This window comes from Artibeus jamaicensis, unplaced genomic scaffold (genome assembly GCF_021234435.1).
Source record: "Artibeus jamaicensis isolate MK-2021 breed Jamaican fruit bat unplaced genomic scaffold, CSHL_Jam_final contig_354, whole genome shotgun sequence".
Lineage (NCBI taxonomy): Eukaryota > Metazoa > Chordata > Mammalia > Chiroptera > Phyllostomidae > Artibeus > Artibeus jamaicensis.
In genome coordinates this window covers 22377131-22396775 of record NW_026521803.1, presented here as the reverse complement: position 1 = coordinate 22396775, position 19645 = coordinate 22377131, and positions in this window count along the sequence as shown.

Below are 19645 nucleotides of genomic sequence, written 5' to 3'. Positions count from 1 at the left end.
TTTTTGTCTATTTCTCCCATCCCAGCCCCCCCCCCCCCATGCTCCCCACCTCCCTCCCATTTCCACCACCCTTAGTTCTCGTCCCTGTATCCTTCCTATTTGTTCCCCCAAATCCCTCCCCTTTTTTCCCCTTAAATTCTCTTTCCTCTCCCCTTTGGTCACTTGTCCCCTTGTTCTCTATTTCAGTGCCTTGGTTTTTATTCTGCTTGCTTGTTTGTTTTGTTGTTTAGCTTCCTGTTAAAGGTGAGATCATATGGTATTTGTCTTTCAACACCTGGCCTATTTCACTTAGCATAATGCTTTCCAGTTCCATCCATGTTGTTGCAAAGGGTAGGAGCTCCTTCTTTCTCTCTGCTGCATAGAATTCCATTGTGTAAATGTACCACAATTTTTTGATCCATTCATTTACTGACGGGCACCTAGGTTGCTTCCAGCTCTTGGCTATTGTAAATTGTGCTGCTATAAACATTCTGGGGCATAGGTCCTTTGAAATTGATGTTTTAGGATTCTTAGGATATAATCTTAGCAGTGGAATTGCTGGATCAAAAGGCAAGTCGATTTTTATTTTTCTGAGAAAATTCCATACTGTTTTCCATAATGGTTGTACCAGTCTGCAATCCCACCAACAGTGAACTAAGGAACCCTTTTCCCCACAACCTCTCCAACAGTTGTTGTTTGTTGCTTTGTTTATGATAGCCATCCTGACCGGTGTAAAGTGGTATCTCATTGTGGTTTTAATTTGCATCTCTCTGATAGCTGGCGATATTGAGCATTTCTTCATGTGTCTCTGGATCTTTTGTATGTCCTCCTTGGGGAAGTGTCTGTTCAAGTCCTTTTCCCATTTTTTAATTGGGTTGGTTGTCTTCTTAGAGTAGAGTCATGTAAGTTCTTTGTGTATTTTGGAGATTAAACCTTTGTCTGAGGAATCATTGGCAAATATGTTTTCCCATAGAGTTGGTTGTCTTTTTAATTTAATACTGTTTTCTTTAGCTATGCAGAAGCTTTTTAAAGGTTTTTTTTTTAATATTTTATTTATTTATTTTTTGAGAGGGGGAAGGGAAGGAGAAAGAGTGGGAGAGAAACATCAATGTATGGTTGCCTCTCATGCATACCCTGCTGGGAACTGGCCTGCAACCCAGGCATGTGCCCAGATGGGAATCGAACCGTCATACTCTGGTTCACAGGCCCGCGCTCAATCCACTGAGCTACTCCAGCCAGGGCGAAGCTTTTTATTTTGATGAGATCCCATTTGTTTATTCTTTCCTTTATATTCCTTGCTCTTGGGGACATATTGGTAAAAATGTTGCTGCGTGAAATATCTGAGATTTTCTTGCTGATGTTCTCCTCTAGGACTTTAATGGTGTCACAGCTTATATTTAAGTCTTTTATCCACCTTGAATTTATTTTGGTGTATGGTGAAAGTTGGTGCTCAAGTTTCATTTTTTTGCACATAGCTGTCCAGTTCTCCCAACACCATTTGTTGAAGAGGCTATCTTTACTCCATTTTATGTTATTGCCCCCTTTGTCGAATATTAATTAACTGTAGAGAGTTGGGTTTATTTCTGGGCTCTACGTTGTATTCCATTGGTCTATGTGCCTGTTTTTATGCCAGTACCAGGCGGTTTTGATTACAGTGGCCTTGTAATACAGTTTGATATCAGGTATTGTGATCCCTCCTACTTTGTTCTTCTTTCTCAAAATAGCAGCTGCTGTTCGGGGTCATTTATGGTTCCATATAAATTTTTGAAGTGTTTGTTCTATGTCTGTGAAATATGGCATTGGTACTTTAATAGGTATTGCATTGAATCTGTATATTGCTTTGGGTAGTAAGGACATTTTGATGATGTTAATTCTTCCAATCCATGAACAAGTTATATGTTTCCATTTGTTTGTGTCTTCCTTGATTTCTTTCTTCAGGGCTGTGTAGTTTTCTGCATATAGGTCTTTTACCTCCTCAGGTTTATTCCCAGATATTTTATTTTTCTTTTTGCTATATTGAATGGGATTTTTTCCTTGATTTCTGCTTCTGCTGATTCATTGTTGGTATACAAAAATGCCTTTGATTTCTGGATATTGACTTTGTAACCCGCTGTTTTGCTAAATTCATTAATTAGTTCAAGCAGTTTTTGGATAGAGTCTATAGAATTTTCCATGTACACTATCATGTCATCTGCAAACAGTGACAGTTTTGCTTCCTCCTTTCCTATTCAGATGCCTTTTATTTCCTTTTCTTGCCTGATTGCTGTGGCTAAAACTTTCAATACTATATTGAATAGAAGTGGTGAAAGTGGACATCCTTGTCTTGTTCCTGATCTTAGTGGAAAAGCTTTTAGTTTTTTCCCATTGAGTATGATGTTGGCTGTAGGTCTCATGTATGGTCTTTATTATATTGAGGAGTGCTCCCTCTATTCCCACTTTGCTGAGTGTTTTTATCATAAATGGGGTTGTACCTTATCAAAAGCTTTTTCTGTGTCTATTGATATGATCGTGTGGTTTTTGTCTTTGCTTTTGTTTATGTGATGTATTACATTTACTGATTTGAGAATATTGAGCCATCTTCACATCCCTGGGATGAATCCCACTTGGTCATGGTATATGATCTTTTTGATATATTGTTGGATGCGATTTGCCAATATTTTGTTGAGGATTTTAGCATCTATGTTCATCAGCAATATTGGCCTGAAGTTTTCTTTCTTTGTTGTGTCTCTATCTGGTTTTGGAATTAAGATGATGCTGGCTTCATAAAAAGAATTTGGAAGTTTTCCATCCTTCTGGATTTTTTTGAATAGTCTGTGGAGAATAGAGGTTAGCTCTTCCTTAAATGCTTTGTAGAATTCTCCTGTGAAACCATCTGGTCCAGGGGTTTTGTGTGATGGGAGTTTTTTGATGACTGCTTCAATTTCTTTTGCTGTTATTGGTGTGCTTAGATTTTCTGCTTCTTTTTCATTGAGTTTTGGAAGATTGTATTTTTCTAGAAATGTGTCCATTTCCCCTAGGTTTTCAAATTTCTTGGCATACAGTTCTTCATAGTAATTTCTTACAATCCCTTCTATTTCTGTGGTATCAGTTGTAATCTCTCCTCTTTCATTTCTGATTGTGTTTATTTGGGTCCTTCCTCTTCTTTTCTTGATGAGCCTACTTAAAAGCTTGTCTATTTTGTTTATCTTCTCAAAGAACCAACTCCTGGATTCATTGATCCTTAGAATTGTGCTTCTAGTTTCTATGTCATTTAATTCTGCTCTAATCTTGGTTATTTCCTTCCTTCTGCTTGCTCTGGGCTGTCTTTGTTGTTGTTCCTCGAGTTCTTGTAGGTGTAGGGTTAGGTTGTTTGTTTGAAATGTTTCTATCTTCTTTAGGTAGGCCTGTATTGCTATAAACTTCCCTCTCAGGACTGCCTTCGCTGTGTCCCATAAGTTTTGGGTTGTTGTGAGATCATTTTCATTTGTTTCCAGAAATGTTTTGATTTCTTCCCTAATTTCATTCTTGACCCATTCGTTGTTTAATAGCATACCATTCAGTCTCCATGATTTTGGGTGCTTTGGGTTTTTTCCTTTGGGGTTGGTTTCCAATTTCAGTCCCTTGTGGTCAGAGAAGATGCTTGGTATGATTTCAATTTTCTTGAATTTGTTGAGGCTCATTTTGTGTCCTATCATGTGGTCTATCTTTGAAAATGTTCTATGTGCATTTGAAAAAAATGTGTATTTAGCTTCTTTGGGATGAAGGGTTCTCTATATATATCAGTTAAATCCATTTCACCTAGGGTGTTGTTTAATGCCGCAATATCTTTGTTGATATTTTGTTTGGAAGATCTGTCCATTTTTGATAGTGGGGTGTTAAAATCCCCTACTATAATTGTGTTGCTGTCAATATCTTTCTTGAAGTCCTCTAAGATTTTCTTGATATATTTGGGTGCCCCTATGTTTGGTGCATCTATGTTTACAATGTTAATGTCTTCTTGGTGGATTCTTCCCTTGAGTAAAATGAAGTGACCTTCTGTGTCTCTCTTTACAGGCTGTTTTTTTTAAGCCTATTTTGTCCGATATGAGAATTGCTAACCCAGCTTTTTTTTCTTGTTCGTTTGCTTGGAAAACTTGTTTCCAGCCTTTCACTTTTAGTCTGTGATGGTCTTTTGTCCTGAGGTGGGTCTCTTGTAGGCAGCATATGTGTGGATCATGCCTTCTTATCCATGCAGCTGTTCTGTGTCTTTTGATTGGAGCATTTAATCTATTTACGTTTAAGGTTATTATTGATAGGTACTTATTCATTGCCATTTTTGTACCTGTGTTCCTCTCTGTCTCCCTCTTTTCCTTCCTTTCCTTAAAGCAGTCCTTTTAGTATTTCTTGTAGAGCTGGTTTGGTGGAGGCGTATTCTTTTAGACTTCTTTTGTCTTGGAAGCTCTTTATTTGGCCTTCTATCTTGATTGAGAGCCTTGCTGGTTAAAGTAGCCTTGGTTGTAGGCCTCTGGTTCTCATTACTTGGAATATTTCTTGCCATTCTCTTCTTGATTGGAGTGTTTCCACTGAGAAGTCAGTAGCTAAACTTATTGGGGTTCCCTTGTATGTTACTTCTTTTTTCTCCCTTGCTGCCTTTAAGATTCTCTCTTTGTCTTGAAATATTGCCATTTTGATGATGATATGTCTTGAAGTGGGCCTCCTTGGGTTCCTCTTGATTGGGACTCTGTGTGATTGCTGGATTTGTGTGACTTTTTCTCTCATCAAAGTAGGGAAATTTTCTCTCATTATACTCTTTCAAATACGTTTTCTATCCCTTGTTCTTCTTCTTCTCCTTCTGGTATTCCTATTATTCAGATATTATTACGTTTCATATTGTCTTGCATATCTCTTAATCCCTCTTCATTCTTTCCGAGCCTCTTTTCATTTTCTTGCTCTTTCTGTGAGATGATTTCTACTTTGTCCTCCAACTTGCTAATCCGATCCTCTGCCTCATCTATTCTACTTTTGAAACTTTCAATTGTGTTCTTCAATTCGGAAATTATATTCTTCATTTTCTCTTGTCCCTTGCTGATATTTTCTATTTCCTTTTTCATGTTGATGTAGTTTGCAGAGAGATCATTGTAGTTCCCCTTTAGTTTCTGGTAGCTCATTGTGAGCTCTTTGAACTTCGTAATAACCAATGCTTTGAATTCACTATCTGATAGTTGATTAGCCTCTATTTCATCTAACATTCTTTCTGAAGTTTCTGCTTTTTCTTTCATTTGGGGATTGTTTCTTTGTCTTCCCATTGTTTGAGACTCTTGTTATTCTCAGCTTCTAAAATTGATCTGTTCTGACTCCCTGGGTTTATGGTGTGACCTTCTGTGGTATGATACCTCTGAAGTTCAGTGGTGCAGACTCCTTCAGGTATCTCGATGTTCTCTGTCTCCACCTACTCTCATGCTGGTCCTCGCGCTGGTCCCCGTGCTGGTCGCCTACCACTGCTGAGTGTCCTGGCTCCTATAGCCGACTCCTCCAGCACCCAGGCCTGTTGCTAAAGCAGCAGCACAGGGTCTGCGAGTGACCCGGCTCCCATAGCTGACTGCCCGAAGACCAGGCCCGTCGCTATGGCAGCGGCATAGGGGTCGAGAATGTCCTGGCTCCTGTTGGGGTCCTATTTCTGTTCCAGGAATGATGGTTCTATCTACATGAACGCGAGCTGTGTGACAGCAGCTAGAGAGAGGCACGTGCTCTAGAGTAAGGTAGATCCCTTTTTAATGCAGAACCAGCAACTAGTTGGCAAAGTCTGGTGACAGAAACAAGTGGGCCAAGAAACATGTCCAGCAACTGAATTGACAAAGATGCTGCTGTCCCATAATGAAACCAGGACACACTGCTGCAGTCTGGGGGGGCTGATGTTCTTCCTCAACACTCAGCACCAGGGTCAGAGGTAGACCAGTGTGATGTGAACTCCTGCATGCTGTGTCCCGTGCCTGGATATTTGACTATGGCTGTGCTTCTACATGTACCTTTTGAATTTAAACAATTTTTTAAAATGTGGTTCACCCTCCTGGGTGAGCTATATACAATAAACAGACTTGTGTCTGAGTTATTCTTCCATTTTTCGCAGGGCCTAGCATAATGCTATGCATGTGGGTAATATTCCATATATGTGCACTCAGTCAGCTTTGGAGACTGGTTTTGGCATATAGACCTTTGTTTTTGCTCTATCTCCAAATGCTCCTCTGATTATTTAAGGTCCTATTGCAGCCCCACTTTCTTCTTTGGAATATTTAAAGACAATAGACCACTCTATTCTGTCTTCCTAGATACACAAAAACTTACACTGTTGACTGACTAGTCCCACAATTAGCAAACACTTATTGAGCACTTAACCAAGTAACAAGCACTGTTCTAAATATGTTTAATGTATCTGAACTTTTAATAATCTTTTAATAGTCTAAAGGGATACCGTTTTCCTCATTTTAAAGATGAGGAAATAAAGGCACAAAGAGATAAAAATAAGTTGTCCCTAGCTGTACCATTAGATGCAATAGAGCCAGAAGCCACACCTGAGCCTTTGGATTCATAACCTGAGCTCTGAACTACTGTTATATTGCCTCCCAGAAGCCAGAGGACTTCTGAGGACTTCCAGTGAACTGGAGAAGTTACTTGGAGATGAGGATTTTGAACAAAGAAAACACTTCAAAGAAGTTGAGCAGTGAAGGAGAAGATAAAATGGTGTGGGTAGCTGAAAGTGTGTTTTGTATTTCAGATGAGGCCAGTATGCATCTTTAAATGCTGATAGATTACAACCAGGGCAGAGGCTAGAGATGCAAAGAAGAGATTGGTAACTGTTCAGCTGAACGTGGTGCCTCCCCATTCACAGGGCCTTCGCCTGGAGGCTATCCTTACGTCAGTGGACCACAGCAAGGGTCTCCCAGCTCTCATGGCTTTACTCACCAATCAACACAGTTCCTTCCTAAAATGGGAGTCTGCTCATGTCACTCCCTGGCTCAAAATTTTCAAAGGCTTTCTCATTGTCCACATGATAAAGTCCAAATTTCTCTACATGGCTCTTAAATCTTTCATGATTTGTCCTTGGATAGTGTGGCTTCATAATTTACTCAGTATGTCAATCATCCTCTCCTCTGACCCATTCTGCACTGAGCTACTGTAAGTTCCCCATTCTTCCTCTAAGAAAGCTATACTCCCTGTTGTCTGCCTGTAAAATCACTCATATTTTAACAATCACATCAAATGCCACCTCCTTCATAAAGTCTTTTCTTTCTCCCTAGGCAGAATTAAACATTCCCTTTTGTGTCTGCCTGTGTATGATGCATAAACTTCTATCATAACAACTATAATGTTTTATTGCTCTGATTTGTTTACATGACTGACTTTCCCTACAAAATTGAAAGGTGCTTCAGAGCAAGGACAAGTCGATTGGCCTCACTATTCTCATATGTAACTAGCACACAGTAGGTGCCTAGAAATTGGTTGTGAATGAATAAATGAATGTGTCTTCAAAGAAATGTAGAAAATATATTCTTGAATGATGTGGGAAGAAAAAATATGATGAAGACATTTTTCTTCCTCTAAAGAGCTGAAATAATGTATCTGGTTTATAAACAAATCATTCTTCTTTCAAGATCAGCCTGGTAACTGTCTCAATAAGTGAAGGACATATATTAGAATGGTATTACACTTGCTGTTGACATTTCATTTCCTGTCTTTTTTATGTGCTTATACAGCTGCAATAACCTCATTCCTACAATACTGGTGATTGGGAAAAAAACATTTCTATGCATAAACTTTCCATGTGTACATGTAGGGTTTAAAGTAAGTGAATATAGATGATGTGGTTGATGGTAATGACTGTGAACTGCCCAACTTTACCATCCTTGGCCTAAGTATGATCCCAGAAGTCTGTGAATGAGTTTCATGTTGCACCAGGCAGTATTACATTTATAAAGATAATATATTCCTTTGCATTAATAAGATGGGATTGTACATTTTGATATCCTTTAATTTGACCAGAAGTGTAAACCAGTGGAGGAGGCCAAAATTATATCTCTATCCGTTTCATGGTTATGAAAGCCAAAAAGATGGTTAGTGATGGAGCTAAAACCAGCACCTAGCAATTCTGACTTTATTCAATTCTGTTGTGTTCAATATGCAATATGGCTTTCCAATGAAAGCTATATTGGGAAGGTGCACCAATCCAGACCATGGTTTAGATGGTAAATTTCTCTTTGCATAATGGGATGAAGAAAGACTTGTTTATTTCTAATGTGCTTATCTCTAAACTATGTGAGTAGAGGACATTTTTGTATGTTTGAATACTTGCAAACTCATCATCATTATCTTCATCATTAACACAATTATCTTCATCAACACTTCTAGCAATTTTATATTATTTTATAATTACTACAACAATTTCACTTATATCATCTCAGATGTTCACAAAAGTCTTATGAGATAAATATTACATTCTACTGCCCATTTTACACTAGACAGCATCAAGTCTTAGGTTTGGTAAACAATTCAGCTTGTAAGTGGCATGGCTTGATCCTGATCTCAAGTATTTTAACTTCAATTACATACTGATTGAATACGTATGTGGTAGGATCAGACTTTGCTATGGAGTCTCATACCTCTTTTCTGGCCTTGTCTCTATATTTTTGGGCATAAGGAGATCTCTGTAAATCCTAAAACACAGTCTTAGCACTATTCCTTTGCTAAACATCTATTATAGGCAAGCATATGCCAGGCACCAAAGAAACATCAGGAAAAAGAAGACATAATCTTCATCTTAAAGACACTTAGTTGTTGTTGAAATAAAAAAATTGAGTAAAAAGAAAGATTTTCAAAGGTAAAAATAAAAGTGTCTATGGCAGGAAGTATGTATATACTATTGAGATATATACAGCAAAAAAAAACCCTGTGAATGTTAAAAAGAAGTAATAGTTTATTATTGCTTGGAATCATAAACTCTGAGAATCTATGGGATTTTACAAAGGTGGTTAAGTTTCCCATGGGTTTCAGATCTTCCCATGGCTTTTCATTGCCTATACTAAAAAAAAAAATCACGAGGCTTCCACACTCTGGCTTCTCTATAATCCCAGCCTCATCTTGCACCATGAGAAACTCTTGCTATTTAGCATTTTTTACATTTCCCTAATCATGACACACAGAATCTACAGTTTTCATATTCTGTGCCATTAAAGATTTTGCATTATTTTCCTGCAATATCTGTTCTTGACCTTGTCTTTCTCAGAAATCCCTGCCTAAATGTTACTTTCTCAAAGATGCCTTCCAGTGATCTCCAGGAAAAGTTGTTTATCTTTTTATGCACCAGTATATATTATTTTTCTCTCCATCATGAAATTTTTGGTTTTCCACCTATTTCTCCTACTACAATATTTGACCTATTTGAGACCAGGGACTATAACTTGTGTGAGCTTTATAAACATAGCTCTGAAACCAACACTGGTCATGTGCTTATTGAATGAATAATGAATAGATCCTATAGATTGTAGAGGGCAACTTTCTCATCGAACCAGACATACAGTTTCAAATACAGACATTTGTTCTATATTAGCCCTAAGAGATAGTCATTTCTCCTTTATTTTAATTCCTGGGAATATCACGGTTGCTACTGTTCAAACAAATAATAAGCCCAAATTATTTTGTGATTTATCCATTACAATCATATACATGGCACTCTTTGAGATAATTAAAAGCAATCATGCTCTTTCTAAGGTCTTTCTGATCTAGAATAAATAACCATTGCACACTCATATTGCAGAAATGACATAGATACACAGGGCTCAGTTCATTGTTCTCCAGTTTCGAAGAACTTTGTCAGTGTTCCATTTCAAATGATTTCCTGCACTTGGCTTGTAACTCTCCTGAACACTTCTTAGAAACAAGGAGAAAAAAGTCAGAATTGGCCTGGAGCTCAGAGCCGTCTTAACATTGGAAAAGGGCTCAGAGGAGTCTTCTAAAAGTGAGAAGGGTAGATTATTATATTGCATTATTAATATGCAATGGATATGCATTTATTCATGTACGGTTGGCTCTACCTTTTCAACATTAAATTACTTTCTACCTTATGAAAACTTAGTTCCAAATGCTGTTCTGAAGTGCAAATTGTCCAGGGAGAAAAGATGGTTCTGTTAGGTTCAGAGACCAGCCCCAGGTAAAATAGTGGAGCAGATGAGGATTTTTTTGGTGTCTTTCTATCCTAAATGAAAAAGAAAAGAACAAAAATAAAGAAAGTTCACCCTGCTAAGGGATCACTGCCCTCATTCCATTCCTGTTGCCCATAGTTGCTACTGCAGATGTACACCCAACAACGGCAGCTGCCTGCTGTGTTTCCTTTCAGGGTAAGAGTGGGTGTAGACCTGTGCTGCAGTAACAGACAGATCCAGCTCCCAGTGGGTTAACACATACAAAATTGACTTCATGCTCCCACAAGTCTGTCATCAGCCCAACAACCCCACAAAGCAGCTTGCTTTCAAGGGGTACCTTAGCAGCTCAGGGTACTTTCGTCTTTGTTCCGGCCATCCATCTGGACACACCCCCTCCACCATCACCCCACAGGAGAATGGAGACTGTAGGTGGTCTACCAGCTTTCACTGCTTTGTCCTGAAAGGAAGATTTATCACTTCCACTCTCAGTTTTTTGACAAGAACCAGTCACACGGCTGCATCTAATCACAAGGAGGTGAGGAAATGTGGGCAAATTTACAAATATGTAGTGAGCAGGAACTCTCTATGCCTAGCTCTTGATTTCCAGCCTCTGCTAACAGAGAGCTGAGCAGGAAGTAACATTAAGAGTAGTTGTATCCTATATAAACTATATGTAGCTATATTATCTAGGGGAGGCCAGGACAGCAATCAAACCAATCTATGATTTCAATTGCTAAACATATTAGGGTATTTCTCACCATTATGGATGAAAACGTGTTTCACCCAAATTCATACATTAAAGCCCCATATCCCAGCACCTCAGAGTGTGACTACATTTCAAGGTAAGGCCTTTAGAGATGTGATTGAGTTAAAATAAGTGGAATGGGAGTGAGTTCAATCTAACTTGTGTCCTTTTGGAAAGAGGACATTTGGACAAAAAGAAACCAAGGATGTGCTTGTACAGAGGAAAACCTTGTGAGGGTACAATTAGAAGGTGGGCATTTGAAGCCAAGGAGAAGGTCCTCAGAAGAAACCAATCTCACTAGCACCTTGACCTTGGACTTCTAACCTTCAGAGCTCTAATAAAGTATGTCTCTGTTGTGTAAGCCACCTTGTCTGTGTTCTTTTTTATGGAAGCCATAGCAAATTAATGTACTCACCTTAGGCATGATCACTGTATCAGGCAAGATGAGCTAAGTTACTCTGTAATAACTAGTGGATTTCAACTTTCAGTAGGTAGTTGAAACACAGCATTTCTATTTCTTGATCCCTGCCTCTGTCCTTACATGAGCCAGCTAAGGCTCTGTTCTCAGGGATACTGACTCCAAGCTGGACTTACCCAGCCTGCGCTGCCTGACACATGGAGAGCTGCCCTGGTGGAGGTAAAAGAAGATGCCAGAGTAGTTTCAGGCATATCACGTTCTTTTCCATTACAGGGACCAAAGCAAGTCATTTGACCAGGGCCAAGTTCAAATGAGGCAGGGAATGCAGTCCTTCTGCTGTCAGGAAGGAGGAAGGCTGGCGTATTTGTGAACAGCACTATGATCACACCACCACACCCTGTGAAAGGTGAGGAGGATGAAATGTCTGCAGGTCTGGAGAGTTATTAGAGGAGGCGATTTAATGGTCCATTGACATTAGTCTCATTTGCTGGCAGCATGGTGTCGTAGAAAGCCCTCCGGGTCCGGGCTTTCTGCCTACTCGACCCATGTCCTTTATCTTCTTTCTAGGCAAGTTATTTAAAATCTCTGAGACTCTGTTTTCTTTCTTATTAAAAGATAGAAGAAACCTATACGATCACTAAAAACTGTTCATCTTTAAAATTCTTAAATTTCAAGATTTTGAGTTTGCTCTATCTGGTTATCAATTTAATTTTCTTTCTCTTCCTTTCTTCCTTTTTCTCCCTTTCCTTCCTTGCTTCTTTCCTTTCCTCCCTTTCCCATTCCTGTTTAAAAAGAAATGATTCTAAAATTACATCCTAAATACTTACCACACATTGGCCTCCGAGTGAGATATTCTGAATGATGTACAGCTGCCCACACTTCCTTGCTCCCACTGCTCGAAAGAATGAGGAAATGGATACACACATGAATAATTATATGCCTGTCAGAAGACACTTAGGTGACTTAAAAACAATTAGAAATCCATTCACCTGGGATTCATAGAGTAACAAGTGAATACTTGGCAATCGGGGAAAAATCCATGGTAAAAATGCCAGTATCTGACAACAAAGAGAAAATTCTCTTGATGGGGGGAGAGAAAACAAAACAGCTAAGCCATAAAGTTTCAGTCATGGATGCCAAGAGGCAGACCAGCCGAGAGAAGCCAAAGCTTGGTTCGGAGGATGACAGGCACTGTCACTGTGAGGCCAGGTGGGCTTGGGTTGTAGGGAACCTGAGAACGTCATCAAGAAAAGGAGGACCTGTATCAGTTTTATAAAGACAAATAATGTGATGAGAAAGATGGGATTGAATATGCAAATATTTGATGATAGCAAACATTAACAATAACTATTAAGATTAGTAATAAGATGGAAGAAACTGGGGTCATTTAAAACAGAAATATCTGTTGAGGGACTTACACTGCATCATAGACAGCAGCGTGTGTGGGAGGGGCGGACCCTCCAGGGTGCTGAGACGGTTACTTTTCCACACCAAGTTGGCTAACCTCTGGTGCCCCGTGGCTTCATCAGCCAGGAGTCTAGATAGCACTGGAAAGGTATTTTGTAGGTATGCTTAGCACTTATGATCAGATGAGTTTAGTAAAAGAAATTACCCTGGATAATTTCTGTGGGCCTCATCCAATCAGCTGAATGATTTCAGAGTAAAAAAAAAAAACAAAACAAAACAAAACAAAAACCCCCAAAAAACAAACAAAAAAAAAACTAAGGTTTCCCAGAGTAGAAGGAATTCTGCCTCAAGACTGTTGCATAGAAATACTGCTTGAGCTTCCTTCCATCCCATTGGTCTGCTCTACAGACTTCACCTTTGCCAGCCCCCCCCAATCACCCAATCACAAGCTGATTCCTTAAATTCTGTCTATCTATCTATCTATCTATCTATCTATCTATCTATCTGCCTACCTATATACCTACCTATTTATCTATCTATCTATCTCATATTGGTTATATTTCTCTGGGGGGAACCGAGACTGAAACACTTGGGAAGAGAGAAGGGAAGAGGGATCTTCCATCCACTGCCCTGACAGCAAAGCTAATTTTATCCTTCCATTTCTAGATAAAATTGACAGAGATGATTTAAATAGTTTTTTGTAAGTGACAAGGATCCATTCCCCAAAAATAATTTCTCACCAAAATTCCTTCTTTTCTGTACAGCACCTTTTGCTGCATCAAATATTTACTTTTCTTTTGCTTTCTTAAAGTGCTATGAGAATCTTTCGTTATTCAAATTTTTACATTTACACCCTCTTGCTCCAACCATTTTCATGTTGTGCGTAACCCATCCCGCATCCCCAACCCCAGCCCAGTCTTACAGAGGAGCGTTTGCTGATTGGGCTGGAGAAGAACACCGGCTCCCCAGTCTGCGCCCCGGCACGCACCGTGGAGCTCTCCCTGAGCGGGACGCAGCACCACGGGCAGTGCTGGAGAGGGCTCTCCCTGCTCTCATCCAGGCGGCTGCTGAGGCATCCAGGGCCGCCTGGCAGGAGAGGAACACCCATCTGTCTAGGTGTAACGCGGAACCACTTCCGCTGTTTCCCATGAGTGCCCTCATCTCACTCTGCACGGAATAAGTGATATGACTGACAACCACGAAGCTCGCCCAATCCATTTCCACAGACACTTCAATTTGGACTACAGTATAATCATAACCCAGATCAGATTGAACAGCTTCTTGTCTCTCAAATAGTGAATATTCAGACACAGAAATGATCAATTTAGCATATGTTCTTTGTCTGTCTTTGCCTTTGTTTGCAAACTTCTCAGAGGCAAATGTGTTAAGAAAATTTGTAGCAAAGGGTGCCTAGATGAGGAGATTAGAACTGTCTTTCTCTTTAAAAATAGAGTCTTCATCCCACATGTCATATCAAGGCATTGTGAAAAAGCAACTTACATTGCAATGCATAGTGAATTAAAAGGTTTTTTTGTTGTCGCTGTTGTTCAAATCCTAATCCATACTATTGCTACATATGTTTTCTAAAACACTCTTATTTCACAGTGGTGAGGTTCTGCATCTGTCCTGTTGCAAGAATGCAGTCTCTGTGTTACAAAGTACACTAGTATGGGGAGGAGATAATGGGCTTTTCCAACTAAGGACTCCGTGCAGAAGTTTGGTGTGACTGGAATGCTTGGAGAGAAAGGGTTTGAATAAGATGTGTCCAAAAAAGATCCTTCGAAAGATCTTCTTTCAGATTCCCTATCAGTACCAAGTCTAATCTCCTTGTTTGTCAGAGCAACAATAACAACATCTTCTTGGCTTAAGAAATTGGATGAAAAGAAGTCATATTTCTGTATGATTAGCTCATGTCTTAGATTCGAATCCAAAGGTGTGAGAGTAGAATTTCTTAAGTCTGAAGGAGAATTTCAATAACAATTCTTGTAGTAGACAGCTCTGCCTGATTTTAGGAATTGTATCTCTACCCTTGTGGCTAAGGGCGAGAGATGACCTCTGGAATGCCAGCCACAGGAGACAAAGCTTATCTCTGGTAGCAAACGCTGCCTCAGTTTCTCTCCCTGCCCCCAGAGCTTGGTCAGAAGTCAATGAGAGGTAAGACCCCTCACAGCGGGGAGCAACCTAGGCCAGACTCGATCACCTGGGAGGCCTTCATGGAAGGACTCAGGGGCTGCAGCAGAGAGCAATGGACTCTCACCCCCCAGCTTTGTCAAAGCCTGAATCCCCATATCCTCTGGGAGAAGCGCTTCCTGGCTCTAATCCCCTTAAGCCTGAATACCTGATGGGGAGAGGTGCAGTTCCTTGCCTGGCCAGAGCTTGCCCTGGGGAAAAATCTGGCACCACAAAGACTTGCTGATAAACCTGTGAAATCTGCTCTGCTAAGAATGCTTTCATTCATATGATAAGGGTCTGAGAGAAAATGAGTATGTCTCCCAAAGTTTCTGCAACTCTCTTCCTGAAAGACACTGACTTAGACTCTAAAGCCCTCAGATATCTTTGAAATTTTATCTACTGTTTGATCCTTGCTGCCCTGTATTCCTGTGTATTACAATCCAATAAAAGGCTATGGAGAAAGGCGCTTGGGGCCTTTTTCTCCTTGGAGAAACTGGCCTCTGCTGGCCTCTTTCTCCTCAGAGAAACTGGCCACAGCCCACGCCTCCACCCCCAAACAGATCTCATCTTGTCTAGGCCATATTTACTCATTCACGCATGTCCGTGGCACCAGGGGGACCTCGAGGAGAGGTCGCCTCCACAAATTCTATCTTTAAGGCATTCTTATAGAATAAACATAGAGGGCCAAGCTTTAAGAAAGCTTCAACAGAAGGTGGTAGAGAATTTTGGAGAACAAGTTATCAGAACTGGATTTGTCCATATAGTGATGCGCCTCTTAGCACGGAGGACACTGTCCATGTATGCTCTGACATTACCCCCACACCCTCCTTTCCACCTCTTCAAGTCCTGTCTGTCTGTGAAGAACTTGCTGAGATCTCCTCTGAGCATTTCAGTGACCAAGCCCCACAAAAGGGACCATCCATTCACTTAGCAAATATTCATTGAGGGCTTAGTACTCAAGGCTGTCTCTGACAAATCCAGACTGCGTTCCATTTTAGCGTAGGTCTTTTCTAATCATTTTTTCTGCATCTTCATGGTATACATTCTCTGTGGAGAAAGGATGGCATGCTTTCTAGAACTCTGAAACTTTACAGTGAAGGTCATCATCCACACCTATAGTTTTAACTCTTTTCCAGATTCTGGGACCATTTATACTCCAGGAAAAAAATTAGAACTCAGCAAATCCCACTGGCTTACCAGGAGTCAACAGTCTTTGGACCTTAGAACTTAGAACTTCTATTTCTTTTTCATTTAATGTTTCATTATCTCCCCTGTTCCAGTCATGAGGGAAGAACGGGACTGACAGAAAGTGAAAATGCACACACACTTTTCATCCAGCAGTGTCTAATCAGGCAGGCAGAGAAGTCAAGGTGTGGCTTTAAAAACATGGAAGGCAATAAGATAGCAAGGGAATTCTAATTTTCCTGGTAGTATGAGAGGTAACAGAAATTGAGTCTGCTTAGAAAACCTGGTATCTTTCCTGTTGAGCCCTCACATGGCTGAGTCCTTATCTGCCAGATACCCCTGACATTCCCTGCCTTCTTGTCTGCCAAGACCCCTCTGCCTCTTGTTTCTCTCTTTGGCTTCCTCCACTTCCATCTTATTTTGTCCCTCTGGATCACAAACTTGGTTTGGACTATTAGATAGTGCTTCTTGTACTCTATTTAAATATCCCCTAGTAGAATTATCTTCTGGCTCACATTCATGTCCCAATGTGTCTGCCAGTTTCATGTCATATGTCTGTTGGATGTTTTAATTTTTTTAAAGCTATCAAGATTCCTGGGGTCATTCTAAAGTTAAGCTTACAGGTTAACTGAATGCCCTAGTGCAAAGAAATGCCATCCCTTTGGTTCCTTGGTCATCCAAAGGGCAAGAGTAATCTAATGTGAAAGATACTCGGTTCCATTGTAGCACATTTCTGTCACAGATCAAAGGAAGAAGAAAAATATTATAGAAGAAACATGCAATGCACAAAGAATTAAAGAGATAAAAGGAGAAATTTGCTTTTGTCTTACTCTTCACATTAAAATATTTACTTTTTAAAAGATTTTATTTATTTTTTTAGAGAAAGGGGAAGGGAGGGAGAAAGAGAGAAACATCAATGTGTGGTTGCCTCTCACGTGGCCCCCAATGGGGACCTGGCCCACAACCTGGGCATGTGCCCTGACTGGGAATCAAACTGGCAGCCCACACTCAATCCACTGAGCTACACCAGCCAGGGCTAAAATATTTACTTGAATAAGGTTATTTGGGGACACTTGAAGATTGATTTAATTCTTCATGCATGCGAGAATCCTTCTGTTGCAAAAGAAGGCTACATGTGTGACGCATTGAGAAGGAGGCATCAGTGGACGGAGGAGGAAGGGAGAGGAACAGAGAAACGCTGTGCAGCACCCAGAGCCACAGGACGGTTTCCTTGAGGCCCCCTCTGGTCCCGGCAGGGCCACTGATGTCTCTCTCCCGCTTCATATGACACCTCAACACCTGACAGAACAGAGAAGTGGGAAAACAGGACAACAGCCGAATAATCAATATTCTATAAATAGCTGAAATCTCATACACCCACAAGATACCTTCTCTCAGGGTTTATTTTACTCATAGTTCAGAAAATAATGTATTATGTTCATTCTTGAATTTTTTACTTTGGAAAGTTCATGGTATGTTTTGAAAATTTTCAGATGAAAATGGTTCAAATATTTTGATAGTTGAAATAGTAAATCTTAGGGACTTCCGCCAAGATGGAGGCATAGGTGGATGTGCCGTGCCTTCTCACACAACCAAGATTAGAGAAATAGTAAATCTTAGTTACCTGAGCAACCTGCATGATTCAAATCCTTTCAATATAAATAAATATTGGTTTAAAATTTTAAAACAGACTATTTGTATTGTGTTATACACATGTTGTTGTCTTGTTTAATACTATCATGATAGTAATTAATATCTTCTATAGCATGTATGGAATGCTGAAACCTCAGCCACCAGCCTATGGGGAAGAAGGCTACTGCCAGGACCATGTAGGTAGGAGAGAGGGTATTAATTAGCATGGCCTAGTCATTAAAACCTTGCTCAAAACATGGTTCACCACTTTTTGGGTAAAGTACCTAAATATGGTTGGTCAGATTTACTTACGTATAAAAATGTGTAATAATTATAGTATCTAATTCATGGTTATTATAAAGGTTAAGTAAAATAATGTACATCAGGTATCCAGAATGGTGCTTGGCACATAGGAAATATTTCATAAACATGAGTGGTTTTGTTGGATTTGACCCTGAGGCATGCAACTAACAGCATCCATTGTGATGCTCTAAGATATGTCATTAACTCAGGCTTGATTCAGGCCAATGTCCATGTCAGAGGGTGTCCAGCCCTGCCTGCTGGGGCACATGGCAGGAGGCTTTCAGCAGAGGCAGTAATGACAATCAGGTGGATGGCAACAGTACGGTTCCAGATGGTCTTTTGGCAAAGGGTCACATCCATGGCTGGAAATCGAGGTGATGGGCTCCAACCCCAAGGGATGGTAATGAAATGCTGAACAGGAATCCAAAGTGAATATGATGATGCTTCAGGGAAGGTTATGGCTTAGGACTCAAACAGATGTCTGAGGTTTGCTCTCCATACATCGAGTATTGGGCCATTGGCAGCTGAGGACAGTCCCACTCCTCATTGTGTCTTCATGATGATGCTCTAACGCTCTCAATCTCAATTTTGAGGGCCAAGATTGGCTCAAAAAGTGGATTGGGCTAGAAATGCATTTTGAAGTGTGTGCAGGTGAGTGAGTTGTAAAAAAAAAGTAATTTTAGAATACACAATGGTATGTTCCAAATATTATCTCATATTTTTCTTGGCAAAAAGTGTCAAGGTTGAGATACAGAATATTATCCTCAAAGTGTGACATTTATAAGTGACAGCTCCAGGCATAGAACCTTATTCTTTGCTTCCAGTATAGTTGCTCCTCTTTTTAGTAGTGGTGCTGCCACAACTGGTGTCTTATGTATGTTGAATCTTCTATTTGGAAAGTAAAGTGGGCAATGTATTGGACTACTTGTACATAGCCAAGATTGCTGCACAATAGTCTCCATAAATGATTATTGATTACTTTATAGATTGCTTTATATACTCTAATTGCCTCATATAACTGTGCCCACTTGTGCATGTAGTAATTATTTCTTGTAGAGAATGGTGATATTTAAAAATGTAAAATGTAGAGATTAGGTTGTAATGGTAGGGTAATAAATGCAAAGTATACTTATACTGACAATACTCTCTAAAATATATGTATATGTATATGTATATGTATATGTATATGTATATGTATATGTATATGTATATGTATATATTTGGGGTCACATTGGTTAATAAATTTATATATGTTTCAAGTGTATGATTCTATGATACATTACCTGTATATTGCATTGTGTGCCCACCACGCAAAGTCAAATCTCCTTTTGTCACCATACACTTGAACTCCCTGTATCTCTATTTTCTCTCATTAAATTCTAATGGTTTATAGAGAAAAAGCAGTCATATATTTACTTGTCTAGTAGGAAACACAAAAATTTAAATCTCAAAAGAGGTAAAACAAGTATACGTTGAAGATTGTTTCAGATAAATGAATGTGTGATAAATCCATGGCATAAGCTTGGAATAGGCAGGGTTCTTATCGCAAACAACACAATGCACTTCCTCTAGTTCAGGCAGAAAAAGACTCTAGCTTCCAGAATCACACTGGGGCACTTTATCTCTGCCGTGGGCAGGTAGTTACTGAATCAG